This window comes from Aptenodytes forsteri, unplaced genomic scaffold, assembly GCF_000699145.1.
Source record: "Aptenodytes forsteri isolate BGI_AS27 unplaced genomic scaffold, ASM69914v1 Scaffold1, whole genome shotgun sequence".
In the NCBI taxonomy this organism is placed as follows: Eukaryota; Metazoa; Chordata; class Aves; order Sphenisciformes; family Spheniscidae; genus Aptenodytes; species Aptenodytes forsteri.
The window spans coordinates 10,581,063-10,595,452 of NW_008795035.1; positions in this window are offsets into that span (position 1 = coordinate 10,581,063).

Here is a 14,390-nt window from a genome sequence, read left to right on the forward strand (position 1 = left end):
GGAGCCTATCTAGTCTCTCTCCATCTCCCCAAAAAGAAAAAAAAAAAACAAAAAGTAAGAAGTTGATTGTGTAAATACGAGGTGAAAGAACTTCCTAAGGATGAGAGCTGAGAAGGGATCATGAAGGTTTCAGCATAGACACACTAAGTTAAGATATAGCTTTGACATAAGCTCCTAAAACTCTTCTAAGAGGAAAACTATTATGCTTGGACTTGACTGTATAACTAATCTACCAGAGAGAAATTTTCATCCTATGTGCCAGTGAGAAAATGTAAAAATCATCTAAGGAGTCTAGACATGCATCTGTGACTCATCATAAAAACCATTAGAAGTTCCAGTCCCTTAATCTGCTTTCAATGGAGATGAGGCAAACCGCATGAAGACAACAAAAGCAAGATGGAAAGAAGTTGCATCCATTCACCTATCACAGAAAAAAACCCCAACAACACATTTAAATTGATTTTTGCATCAATAAACAGAAAAGATGAGTCAACGCTTTTGAAAGACTGGGGTGACAGGAACGTTCCCCCATGTATTAGTAATAGAGGTCACAGATGAGTTACTGGCATCCCTCTAAGATCATTCAGCAGTATGCTATGGCTGAATAACAGAGCAATCAGCTTAAGTGTCTCGAGTCTCATACGCCACTTCGAAAACACCCCCAGTGCAATTAGCAGCTCCGACGCTTCTGCCTGAGATCCTGAAACCGCATTTGGCCATACGCACATTGCCCCAAAGAAAGCTCTCTTCTGGCATCGCTAATTCCTCAATTAAGCATCAGTCTCCAATGTATTAGGAATTACGTGCTCGTGTGCTTTAGATCAAAGATGATCAGACATATCCCTAAGGTAACTCTTTTAGACTTGGACTCGTGGGATGAGGGATAAGACTTTCCAATTCCAGTAATCTGTTTGTTTGGGGTTTTTTTGGGGGGGAATAATTCTTCAGGTTCTAAAAGAAATCTGGAGTTAATATTTCCAGGCAGAAGGCAGGACCAAGTCTTTCCACATGATTTTTAAAACCTTTCTTTTTTCTTTCTTCTTTTCTTTTCCTATCAGAAATCACTCCCCAGTTGTTTGGGGGGTTTTGTTTGGTTGGTTTTTTAAACACCTTTTTTTTTTAAACACTACACCAGCAGCTGCCTTTTTTTTAAACACTTTTTTTTTTTTAAACACTACACCAGCAGCTGTGGACAGCCCAACGTGTGAGGCAGGGGACAAACAGATCACGTCTGTGACACACGACGGTAACAGCCACGTGTTAGGCACGCAAGGTATCACACAATCGCTCCACTTCATTTTAGGTAGTGTACGGTAATAAAAAAAGCGACGTTTTCATTCATTGCGATCCTAAACACTTTTTTTTTTTTAAACACTACACCAGCAGCTGTGGACAGCCCAACGTGTGAGGCAGGGGACAAACAGATCACGTCTGTGACACACGACGGTAACAGCCACGTGTTAGGCACGCAAGGTATCACACAATCGCTCCACTTCATTTTAGGTAGTGTACGGTAATAAAAAAAGCGACGTTTTCATTCATTGCGATCCTAAAGCATTGTAAGTACAGAAAGTCCACCCCGTGCACCTTTGTACCCTGGCCCATGAGAGGTCTACGTTCCGTTGCAGCAGTTAGCTCACATTTACTATTTATATCCATTATTTCTGCAGAAAGCAAAGACTACTGTGCTTTGTGAAGCGCCTTCCCTTTTTATCCTCATTCTAACCCCAGTGCAGGAAAAAGCCATTACAATTATTTGTGTGAACATTTAGCATCTTCTAACACTCTCAGAAGTTTATTCAGTCTCTACTTTTAAATAACCCTGGATCTTTAGACTTGTTTGTATTTAATGCACTGAAGTGACCTGATGCCTTCCACAACCTCTGAAGACTTTCAGTGAGTCAGCCCCTCCATCCATCTCCATCACTATTCCGTCTGGATCAGAGAAGTTTTAATGGGCAGTAATTAAGGCTGTAGAGAATGTCAGAATTTTAAGAACATTTCAGAAGCAAGGTGTAATAAGCCACGACATTCGCAGACACAGACGACAGGTAATTTCACACAAATGACCCTTCTCATCAACTATAAAATATCTATTTTGAAAAAACTTAACTGCTCAAATTACAAGAGACTCACACATTCATGTGAGTCTCCATAAATTAAATACTCACCTGAAGTACTGGCACAGAAAATGGCTCTTGCAGGACACCCTAATTTCTCAGTCTCTGCACGCTGGTCACGGGTGGGTCACCCACGGCAGGCGCTGCCCCACGCACGCTCGGGGGTCTGAGGACAGCCCCTACGCTGCCGCAGCACCCACCCAACCTCCCCCGGAGCGTGGGAGCATCCCCAAAGTCTCCCTGCGGAGCGGTAACGACAGGGCCAGCAGAGCAGATCAAACCACCACCCTGGTGACCCTTGGGAGATACTAACACAATGACACAGTACGGCAGGAATCCATCGTTTCAGACAGCACATACATAAAGAACATTTAGCCTTTATAGCCGAAGTAAAGGAACAGCAGCTGAACCACTAATGTAATGGATTTAAAATGTATTTTTAGGCAGAGGTATACCCCCCACAAGACAAAAAAAACCCATGTAAAGATACCACTCCTTCCAATTCCTGTAGGATCTCTCTTGTCGGGCGCTGGCTTTCCCTGCCCTGCCTCTAGAGACAAGCTTCGCAGCATCAGACGTCTAAGGCTCAGAGCCCTGACCCAGAGACACCATTAACCAACGTTTTGTTCTCAGCTCTCAATTACTTTGGATCTTTCAGAACACGTGCATGTTTAATTAAAGTTCTTGAAGTCCCTTGCTTCCCTTCCAACAGAATTGCCTTGCAGAAGATCAGGAATTTCCCTCCCAAAGCCCCGAGTTAATGCATTGCGATACCTCTCACTTAAGGGAGGGGAGTTTTTTATGCTGCAAAAAGGCACAAAATTTAGAGAAACCACCAAAGACCAGGCACGAGAATAAAAAGCCAAAAATTCCCGTCTAGATGCTGCTGTACACGGAGACAACAGAAATCAGACAATCCAGTCCCGCAGTGCAGTACTGTGTGGAGCATAACCGGTGGGGAAAAAGCCTTCTGTATTGCAGTATTCTGTATAAGCGGTCAGTTTTACGTCACTTCTATGTTTCTTAACTGTACCCCGTTAATAAAACAACCCATCACGTCACAACCAAAAATTAGGTACCGGTGATCCGATTGTGGAAAAATAAGAAAAAGCAAAACCCACGATATCAAAGGCTTCAGCTCTTCCATCCATCTGCACAGCTAAGTGTCAAACAATCTCAGAGTTTTCTGAAGATCCAGCTGAGAGCAGCCAGTAACATCTCCAGTAACATCTCCAGCGCCTATGCATTCACCTCTCCTGGGAGCACCAACGCTAGAAACTCACCGCTCCAAGATGGAAGAACAGGGTGGCCAGGAAAAAGGGGCTGTGCCCCAGTGAGAGATCCTGGTGTGGCCGTGAGCCCCTCGCAGGGAGGGGTTGGGGGCACAGGACCGGTGGCGAGGGAGGAGGCAGCAAAGGAGGGATACAGACACACGGAAGGAATTGCAGAGATGTCAAAGAGAGCAGAGGGGAAGGCAGTAGCACACAGAGCCTACAAAATGCACATAAGGAGTCCCAAGGCACGAAAAGCTTACCTAACCCAGCTCATATCCATGTGCAGCTTCCCGCCCTGTTCAAGTGCTTTTAATCAGGTAATTATTTTCTTTTTCTCTCCCCCCCGAATGCGATGCAGCTGGTCAACAAGAGTTGTCCAGGTTTATATAGCGTCCTTGTTGTTGAAGAGACACCTAGAGCTAACTGAAACCCGAGAAACGTGGGGATGGCGACAAACAGAAATCACGAGAAAACCCTCCTTCAACGCTATAAAGTTCTGACCAGCTCTGCTATTAGCAGAGAGGGCTTGTTGACTACTACGCAAGTAGGCAACGTCCAACTCGCAGCTGTTGCGCACGCATTTGTAGTGGCATGCACTAATGGCATAATGATTAGGGACATGGCCTTGGATCATCATTTGATGCAGAAGCAAGACAATCTCTGCATGAGAAGTAACAACGTGCGAGCTTCAAGCCAGACAACCATAATGCTTTCAGTAGTCTCAGGCACAGGACAAGCAGGGAGTCCAAAAATCAGGTGGACTTCTGGTAGCATTTCAGTAGTTTCTTAATTCGTTCAAAGCACCAAAAAAGGCCATTATGTAAAGCTCTCAGCAAGGTACTTCAGCAGAGCAGTGCCGCACGGCCAGCGGCACCAGGGACGGCTGGAAGCTGTCAGGCTGAAATGGGCCAGGCTTTGCAGGACCAAAGGCTGAGACCAGTCAAGTGGGAAACAGGAAAGGTGCGTCCAGGACTCCCACCAGTGCTGCCACGCCGGGCACAACGCTCGCCCAATCGATGTCGCACCATTCATCACCTCTTAACGTCAGTGCATCTTCATCCAAAGTTTCCCCCTTCAGTCTGTAAAGGACGGTCAGCTGAGACAGATACACACACCTGCACGATCAACACACACTCAGCACACCGCAGCTAGGACGGGTCCAGGACATAGCTAAGACACCTCAGTTTATCCCTGAAGATTTCATTTTTTTAATCTTCAGATTATTTTCCCTTCCACTCTCATTAGTACCCGGGAGGTAGACTGAATTATAAGTTATATTTCTATACATTGCTCTTGAAGTAACATAAGAGGAACCCCTTCCTGCAGTGATGGCCAGAAATCCTGACTTACCTGCTAAAGGGAAGGTGACTCATAACATTTGCACAGAATAAGACATGAAAAAGTTTGATTAGACAATCTGGGATTCTTTTTTTAAATTCTTCGAACAGCCCTATGGTACTGAGTCATAAGTCCCTGTATACGCTGAAACTTCTGCAATTTTGCTCTCAAGATGCTTCTCAGGACTTCTTCGCAGGAATCATTTTTCACAGAGAGGACACATGATGCTGCTTCTGTTAAAGGAACACAGGTAGATGTAACAGAATCTGCCAAGTCATTTAAATATAAAGTGGAATAAAATAAGACTAGAGTTGACAGAGCACTTGCTTCGGCAATTAACAGGAAGACTCAATGAAGGAAAAAATTGATTATGTCGTCTTCCTAAAAGAAAGCCTTCTTAATTAAAAAAAGAAAAAAGAAAAGCCCGTAAGTCTCTTTCAGAGACACAGGGGAATGGCTGCTAACGAGACTGGGATTGCTCGTGAAGGACTATGCCTGCAGTCAGCTGGAAGGACAGCCTCGTGTTTCCTGAAAGACAGCCTCACCGAAGTCTAGTCCAGCCTGTCCACCAAGGACAGACAGTTTACAGTCCCATCACTCTGACAGAAGTTTGTCTAACCTGTCCTTACTGATGCCGATGGTGGAGGCTCCACTGCTTGCTCCAGGCAATCTCCGTGTGCTTTGCTCTCCTTGACACCTAGCCTGAAACTTTCTCACTGAAATTTAAACTGATGGCTATTTACTTACCTACTGCAGACAAGGAACAAATTGTTTCCTTCCTCCGAAGGCTGACATGGGAGAAGCTTGTTACAAGCGTTCAAAAAGGACGTAACTGTCCTCTCTTCCACTGCTTAATCGCCTGGTATTTCTTACAGAAGAAATTTAGCATTTTCCAGACACAGCACTTAACGTGCCTGCCTTGAATTATGGTGCCCAAAGATCAGACGTGACACGGCAATGCTGAAGGAATAGTCCTGCACAATTTCATTCATTTTGCAGGCTGTTTTCAGAATAGCGTGCCACCATTGAACCATGCTCAACCTGTGACCTCCTCTAATACCTTTTTTCTCCACGAAAGCCTATTGCTTCCCATTCTGTAGTTGAGTATTTATTACACCTGCTTGTTCAATAGGTATCTGCACCTATTGAATAAAGTCAGTTTCCAACCATACCTTCATCTTGATGAGACTATTTGATTTCTGTTCTTGTCCTCCAGTCTACCCGCAGCTCCTCCTAAATTCATCTCACAGGCAGCGTGCCTCTCACACCTACCTTTCCAGCTAGTTACTTCCGTGTGGCTATAAAACCTATTCTGAAGAGCATCTGTACTCATCGTTTTCCATCAAAATGTGTTCTTCGTGGCACTCAAACTCGCAGGCCATTCAATTTCATATATTCCTTTCTTAGCAGATGCCTGGAGAGTTGACATCCATGATTCCTACCAGCTCATATGCTTTGGAGCTTGTGCTAGTTGCTAACAAAAAGGCAAGATCATCTGATCTTCTCCACACAGTGGCCTCATGGTATCGGAATGATGTTTCAGCCCTTTTCTCCCAGTATCATTCAGAGAAACCCAAAGAGGTCTACCTTCCACCACGGTCTTCAGACTTGTGAGCAAACACCTATACACACATCCCCGACAGGGAGGGTAATGCCTTTGTCTTTATTTCCTTGCACGCTCTTTATGGAAAGTTGTCCCTCTCACGGCTGTTCCAGTTGCCCGAGTAACTCCTCGGACATGCAGTTCTTACGCTTTTGTTTTTAATCCCTGATGAGCGTCAACAGCAGTTTCATACCAAGAAAGCCGCACAACACCAGCATAAGTAGGGCTGCGTGCATCTACTTCTTGATGAGCACTGTGAAGGCGGCTCACCTCCTTCATCCTCTCAGCAGGCGACGACCAGCCCTGCTTTGCCAGCCAGAGGTTAGGCAGGCTGGACACGGCTGGGGGGGGTGCCCCCGACAAAACTGGTGGGTGAGCTTCCCACGTGCTTCAGCATCCTCCTACACTCCTGGAAGAACTGGCTGATTTGTGCAATAAGGAAGTAACAGGGCAAGAGAGAGGCAGGAGAGGGAAGGGCGGAAGGAAAAGGCTTCCTTCCTCCCTGACTTACAGTGGGGGTTTGTTTAATTGCATTTTAATTTGTGAGAATTAGATGGAGATGGTGTGAGGTGCACCACGGAGCCTACGCCTGAAAGTGTCCGAGGAAGTAATTTTAAGGGTTAGGTAGCTGCAATGACTGTGGACAGAGGCGGGGGCAAGCTTGAGTTAAGGACCAGAAAAAGGAAATTGCCGACGGCTCAGAAGGAGGGGGACTCCTGCTTCAAAGCGGAGATCAAAAGAAAAAAGCCTCTGAAACTCAACCATATTTCATATCTCCAAAGGCTGAGTGTTACTGAAAGTGGTTTTGGATAGGAGAAGGATGTGTCACACAACAACAGTTTTCAAGCCGCACAGCATTAGACGGCCACCCTGCCCACACGTCAGCTCCCTGCGAGCACCGCCACCTCTCCTGTTTGACTTCCTGCCAAAACACATGAGTCAGAGCGTTGCTAGGACCTGCACGGCTGCTAGATACCCAGGCTGCTCTCCAGAGATCTGGAGAAAGAAGAGTGGGAAGCCCCTCACTTTGCTTTTTCCCCCAGCACGCCTGGGTTTGGGGAGCTCCCGGCGGCCGGCAGCCTAACCCAACAGAAGCATACAGGAATAGCCAAGTGACCAAGGACTTCAATACTGTGTTTCTTCTCATAGCAAAATGCTTGTTCTCATCTTAAGACTTGCTTTTAGAAATTAACTATAGCCTGGAAATTTGACACCGTAGATTAGGTGAGCTTCCCACGTGCTTCAGCATCCTCCTACACTCCTGGAAGAACTGGCTGATTTGTGCAATAAGGAAGTAACAGGGCAAGAGAGAGGCAGGAGAGGGAAGGGCGGAAGGAAAAGGCTTCCTTCCTCCCTGACTTACAGTGGGAGAACAGGTTTGTTTAATTGCATTTTAATTTGTGAGAATTAGATGGCAATTTTGTGAGGTGCACCACGGAGCCTACGCCTGAAAGTGTCCGAGGAAGTAATTTTAAGGGTTAGGTAGCTGCAATGACTGTGGACAGAGGCGGGGGCAAGCTTGAGTTAAGGACCAGAAAAAGGAAATTGCCGACGGCTCAGAAGGAGGGGGACTCCTGCTTCAAAGCGGAGATCAAAAGAAAAAAGCCTCTGAAACTCAACCATATTTCATATCTCCAAAGGCTGAGTGTTACTGAAAGTGGTTTTGGATAGGAGAAGGATGTGTCACACAACAACAGTTTTCAAGCCGCACAGCATTAGACGGCCACCCTGCCCACACGCCAGCTCCCTGCGAGCACCGCCACCTCTCCTGTTTGACTTCCTGCCAAAACACATGAGTCAGAGCGTTGCTAGGACCTGCACGGCTGCTAGATACCCAGGCTGCTCTCCAGAGATCTGGAGAAAGAAGAGTGGGAAGCCCCTCACTTTGCTTTTTCCCCCAGCACGCCTGGGTTTGGGGAGCTCCCGGCGGCCGGCAGCCTAACCCAACAGAAGCATACAGGAATAGCCAAGTGACCAAGGACTTCAATACTGTGTTTCTTCTCATAGCAAAATGCTTGTTCTCATCTTAAGACTTGCTTTTAGAAATTAACTATAGCCTGGAAATTTGACACCGTAGATTAGTCACGTATTTCCACCCAGCAGCATCATGAACCCAGTCAGCCGGCTTCTGCACAAAGATCGTTTCCACGGTAGAGGTCTATTTAGAGAGGCACGGAGCGGCAAGGCTTCTGGAAGATAAATGGGCAGAGTAACACCGTACCATTTTCAGACAACTAAATTATTATTTCTTTATAATCTGTTATAATTAGGCAACAAGGAGAATTGACTGTTTCCCCAGCAGATAGTTCCAGGATTCAAGTCAAAGAGCAGTTTCCTAAGGCAGTGCCGAATAAGGCTCTATTTTGAGAGGCACGGAGCGGCAAGGCTTCTGGAAGATAAATGGGCAGAGTAACACCGTACCATTTTCAGACAACTAAATTATTATTTCTTTATAATCTGTTATAATTAGGCAACAAGGAGAATTGACTGTTTCCCCAGCAGATAGTTCCAGGATTCAAGTCAAAGAGCAGTTTCCTAAGGCAGTGCCGAATAAGGCTTCAAGTTAACTGTCACTGTAAATACGCCAGTCCCAGGTAGATGTGCCCCTGGAAGGCAGAGACCACTGTAAACAGGAAGGGACACGGCGTTCAAATTGCAGCCGTGACTGTAGAGAGGCATGCTGGAGGACACCTCAGCAGCCAGCCAGCCCCTGGGGACGAGAGCAGTAGATAAGACGTTCTCAATTCACTCGCTGCCTCATTATTAGTTGCGATTAGTGCAGGCCATGCCCATGTCAGCTCTGTTTCCAACGGGGAAACACACAAGGAGACCAACGGGTGACCCAATGTCACCGACAAGCGCTGTTCAAGCAGACGGCCAGGATCTCTTACGCCGCTGAACAAGTGACTCTGTGGCTGAAGCCCCCTTGGCACCCCAGCAGCCTCCACGCGCCAGCACCGCTCGGCACATGCTTGCAAGGTTTAAGGCTTCAGTCTGTGCCAGTTCACTATTCACCCCGGCACCTCGCAGGTAGGGGTGACACTGGCATCACAGCCGCACTGCCGTACATACCCCCTCCTCCTCCCTAGACCCCTCTTACAGTCTTTTGCTTATTCTGTCCTCTGCTTCGTGCCACACATCCTGGTCCACGGGCCTTACATTTGTCAGGGAACAGGCTCCTTGCTGCTAACGCCTCTGAGCCCTTTCCCATGCAAACATTCAGTCTTTGTGGCACGACTGAGGTGCCCGACGCGCCTCTCCTGGAAAATACAGTATCTCAACGCCCTCCCTTTGCACAGAGAAATAGGGAACACTGAAGGCAATACACCTAATTAAACTGGTTAGCATAAGTAAGCAGATATAATTATGTCAAGTCGAGCTAGCTGCAAAGGGGATAACAACAACCTGGTCTGCTGTTACAGGATGATCACACAGCTTCGTGCGTACCAGAACTGGCAGGCTCAGGGAACTCTATTAGCAGTAGTTTGCAACAGCCAGTTGTCTTCAAAAGGAAGGATTAAACATACTAACATACTTTTTTTTTTTTAATCTAGTAATAAATATTCACAAATATAGTAATACAATAAGATACTAATAAATTAGCAATGTAACCCTATATTAAAGCATTCACATACCTCTAAATCTAGACCGGTATCAGTTTACCTTGGAAAAATAAGTTACAGGTGCTAACTATACTGAATTGATATGAAGCCCTGTAAAGCAGGAACTTGAATAGCCATTTTAAATAAAAATCTCATGGTTTAGGCAACGCTACCTGTACATTCTAGACCTCAGATTTACTTGCCGTAGCAGTCAATAGTCACCTTCCATTGCCCAGATGACCCATAAATACTCCCTGCAGAGCATATGCACAAGGTGAAGTAGAAGAACCAGCTGTCCAAAGGAATTTTCCAGGGAGAACAGATTTTCTCTGGCCCCTCACTCGTCAGACCTATTCCTGTTCTCCAGAGACCCAAAGGAGAAAAATAACAGCAGATGAGCTTTTATTCTTCCAGTTGATATCTGAACTAATGGCCTAAGACATTCAGCAGAATTGTAAAACAGTAAGTGGCTCACCTCCAAGTACTGGAATTAATCCTAGGATCCTGACAGCTCCTCGCTACGAGGTCCAGCAGCCTCCAAAAAGATGACTCAGGCTGTGGGCCGGGAAGCGCTGAGTCACGAAGCACCTAATCACCGGCGTAACGACTCGGGCTCCCGGCACAGCCCCTCGCATGCCCCCTGCACCGCCACCCACCTCGCCGGCAGCAGCTCCCTCAGCAGCAGGCACCGCACAGCCACGCAGGATACCCATTACAATCAGCAAGTTGAGGTTTCACAAAACGTTGTTAGCATCAGGCGTTTCTGCAGCAAGATCTAGAAGATGACTGTACACTGGTAACAAATGGCACGGGCCCAGCTTTGCTGCCTGTTCTCCAGAGGGGACACTGGTCTTCTCGCTGAGGAGCAGCAAACCCAGCACTAACAGACCTACACAGGGTTGCCGCACGCTACATGAATCTTGGATGCAACTGTACCGTCATCTTCCAAAGGACCATCACCCACAGGGCTGGCCAAAACCATCCGATGAAACAGTCTCGTTCATACAGACTAACAACGTCCCCTACCAGCTGCTTCCCATGGAAACCTTAAAACAAAAATCGGACACGTGCAAGATAAGCAAGCTCCCTCGGCCGCCACACCGGGTAGGGGAGAACTGAACACAAAGTACCAGAGCAGCGGGAACGATGCTGAGGAACGTGAGCCTCGTGCTCAGCCCATCGAAATAAGAATCTGGACCTCCTGTTTCTCCAGCTGCAGCTCCAAACTGAGGAACTTCCAAAAGTTCAGCCATATTCTCTAGGAGGACAAAGCACTAGCACTTGAGGCAGAAATGCCTTGCTGCCAGCTCTCCTAATGGTGCTCATGGGCTTTTCTCACAAGGGTTTGTCTCACCTGCTGAACCTACCTTAGCTACTGTCAACTTACTGCTGCATGGAAAGGGAAACAACGTGAAACCAAGTAAGCCAGTAATACGATTTAAAAAGGAAGAGCAAGACTCTGAGGCTGATGCAAAAATCTATTGGAAGGGAACACCACAGAAGAGAGACTTTGTAGAGCAAGTCTACTTCACATTACCAGACATTCCATCACAGCAAAAGCAGTGCTGTCATCTATGTCTTGCCAGTAATTAACTACATTTTTGGGGATTGCAATACACCTCAGGCGGATGTGCAGTTTTTACCGACCTTTTCCGTTTCTGTTACCATCACCTTGCTGGTATCCTGGTTATTAGCCGTCTCACCTAAGGCACGACCAAGAACTATACAATCACTAAACGTGATCAGGCAGTTTATAAACATTGCACCAGTTCGGAGCAGTTCTGACAGTTAAGGTATAACTGCAGAGTAAACACGGACTGTACTCTTCCAAAGGCAGAAAGATAGATCTCAAGAGATGATAAAGCATCTGGGAAGAGTGGAGAAAAACAAACAAATCTCTACAGAGAACTTTGAATGAGAGATTTTTTTGTTGTTGTTGTTCCCTTTAATTCAGGCTATCAATTTCAGGAGCAAAAGTCCATCAGGAGGTTACAGATAAGCAGAACTCTACTTTTTAAATATATGTAACATTTATTTGGCCACTCACTAAAACTGGACAAGTCTTCAGAAAGTTGGTCAGTATTTTTAAGTGTGCAACTCGAGGGCTTCATACAGAACGTCAGGAAAAGGTATCTTCCAAGCAGATTCAGAAAGAAATTCCCTGTGAAACAAACTAATATTAGAGAGGAGTGCAGAAAAAGAAGTATTAGCTAGAGACAGGATAATTACAAGAACTTACTGTCTTGTCTTCCGTACTAATAAAACCCAACAGTTCCTTCACTAAAAGCCCATGGGTTCAATATTAAGTCCAAGCCAGGGCATGATTCCAGCTAGCGCGTTGGACTAGCACCGTTTCGTATCAACCTCAGATACCTGAGTTCTCACTTGACGTATTAAAAAGTGTTTCTAGCTGATCTGGTAACCAAGGGAACATCAAGAACATGGGCTAAGCAACCGATTCAAATATTTAAGAAACACATGCAGCCCTCGCTGTCACATCTAAGCATTTCATTCCTTGTCTTGTCATCTCAGGGCAGCTCCTGCGGGGCAGACGGGACTGCATTACAAAGATTCAGAAATACAGCCACTCAGTGCGCTGCTGACCACTGTAATGAGGCCTTGCTAACTTTTTTTTTTTTTTTAAAAAAACCCACATATAATCTGCAGGTTATGCATAAAAGAAGACACTGATGCATCACGAGTAGCACTTGCTGGCAACAAATGCATGCTGCATGCATCTGCAGGTTACACATTATAGAAGACACTGATGCATCACGAGTAGCACTGCTGGCAACAAATGCATGCAGGTAGTTAGAGGCCTCCTTCTCCCAGATCATGAGCTGTCCTGTCTTGTTACCCTCCTGAGGGATCCCCGTCTCTCCATGCAGTATGGCATCCGTCCCTACCAGGGGTGCCCATCCCCTCCCAAACCACCACCAGCCGGTAGCCCTCAGCTCCCTTTTCCCCAGAGTCCCTCCAGCCGGGCCACCGTGGCCCACGATCCAGCCCACATCAGATGCGGGGGGCTGAGAGCTGGCACAGAAGAAAGGGGAATGTCCGAGGGAGATGGAGCTGTGGCAGCCCCAGCATCTGGCCAGCCGTTCACGTCTTCTTCGCTCAAGCACTCAATCATATACTCTGTTTTCACAGGTATAACCTACTGATCATTCAAGAACCTACACAGAAGAACCTGAAAGCTTTTAAGACTACTGCATTGTGACAGTAAAGACAAAGTAATACAGCCTCATAGAAACCTCCTGTCCTGATAATACAGACTTCGAAAGCCCCAAGCTTCAGAAAGGGATGCTCAAGTTGAGCACAGAGCCATCCAAGGTCACCAGGAGCGAGATGCAGGGGCAGTGCTCAAGCACCTGCCTGCAGCCAAGAACAAGAAAATGCCACTGTCCATGGAGAGTTTACGGCCAAAGACTTCGCTACGTGTACTAGACTCCTCCACTTCTTTGCAGATACATCAGGGCAACCCCAGTTCATTTAGCAACAGAGCAGCGAGTGCATTTTTTGGCATAAGGAAGATCCAAATTCACTTTCTGCATCGCCTGGCAGGTTGCAGAAGACCCTCTTTGTATAAATGGATTTTCACAGGGGCAGAGAGAGTCTGTCTTCATAATTCTAGCACTTCATCGAAACATCGGCCAAGCCATTACTCCCATCTCCATTTTCTTTGGATTTGAACCCAACTTTCACATGTTTCAGAAGCGAGTGTCCAAATTACGTGGAAACAAACTCTTCTGCTTTTACCTCCAGGTCTCACGAAGCCTTACTCAGGACATACTCACCCTTCAGTAAAGGTAGCTGTTTCTTGTTTTGTGAAACCCTAAACAATTGCTCCAGGTGAAGTGAACGGCTCCGTTCATGGAGCATTAACTTGGACAGGGTTTTAGTATCAATACTGTTACATTAATCATGTCACCGTTCAACAGCAAGTAGTGAAAACAAATCTTTTAGTGAATTATCTGCATAATTTACTGAAAATAGTTTACTGTAGTTCAGAAGTGAACAGACTGAAGGACTACGCCGATTGTCCTTATCTTCTAATTGAGAAAGAGTCAAACAGCGGCTGGTGATGAATTTTAGATGCTTGAAATGGGAAACCAAGCACTGGATGTAGAACAGGGACGGGTAAAAATAGTACGAGAGGGGAGGACTGGTAGAGCCGCGGCGTTCACGGCCGGCCCGTGTTTATTTTGCAGGTAGAGTTTGGAAGACAATTCTCACACCTCCTTTCCGAAAGGCACCACAAAGCGATCTGCTAACGAATTAAAGTCATTACAGTAAGAGAAAAAGCAGGTTATCCAACCTGTACACATGGGTTGCGTCACGCCCTTCCCTGTTCCCTTCAGATACACAAGGGAATTACAGACCGTGCCATGAAACGCCGTGACCTGCTTGGCCGGCGGGAAGCGCAAAGAGCGGGGCCCTGCCTCCGCCAGAA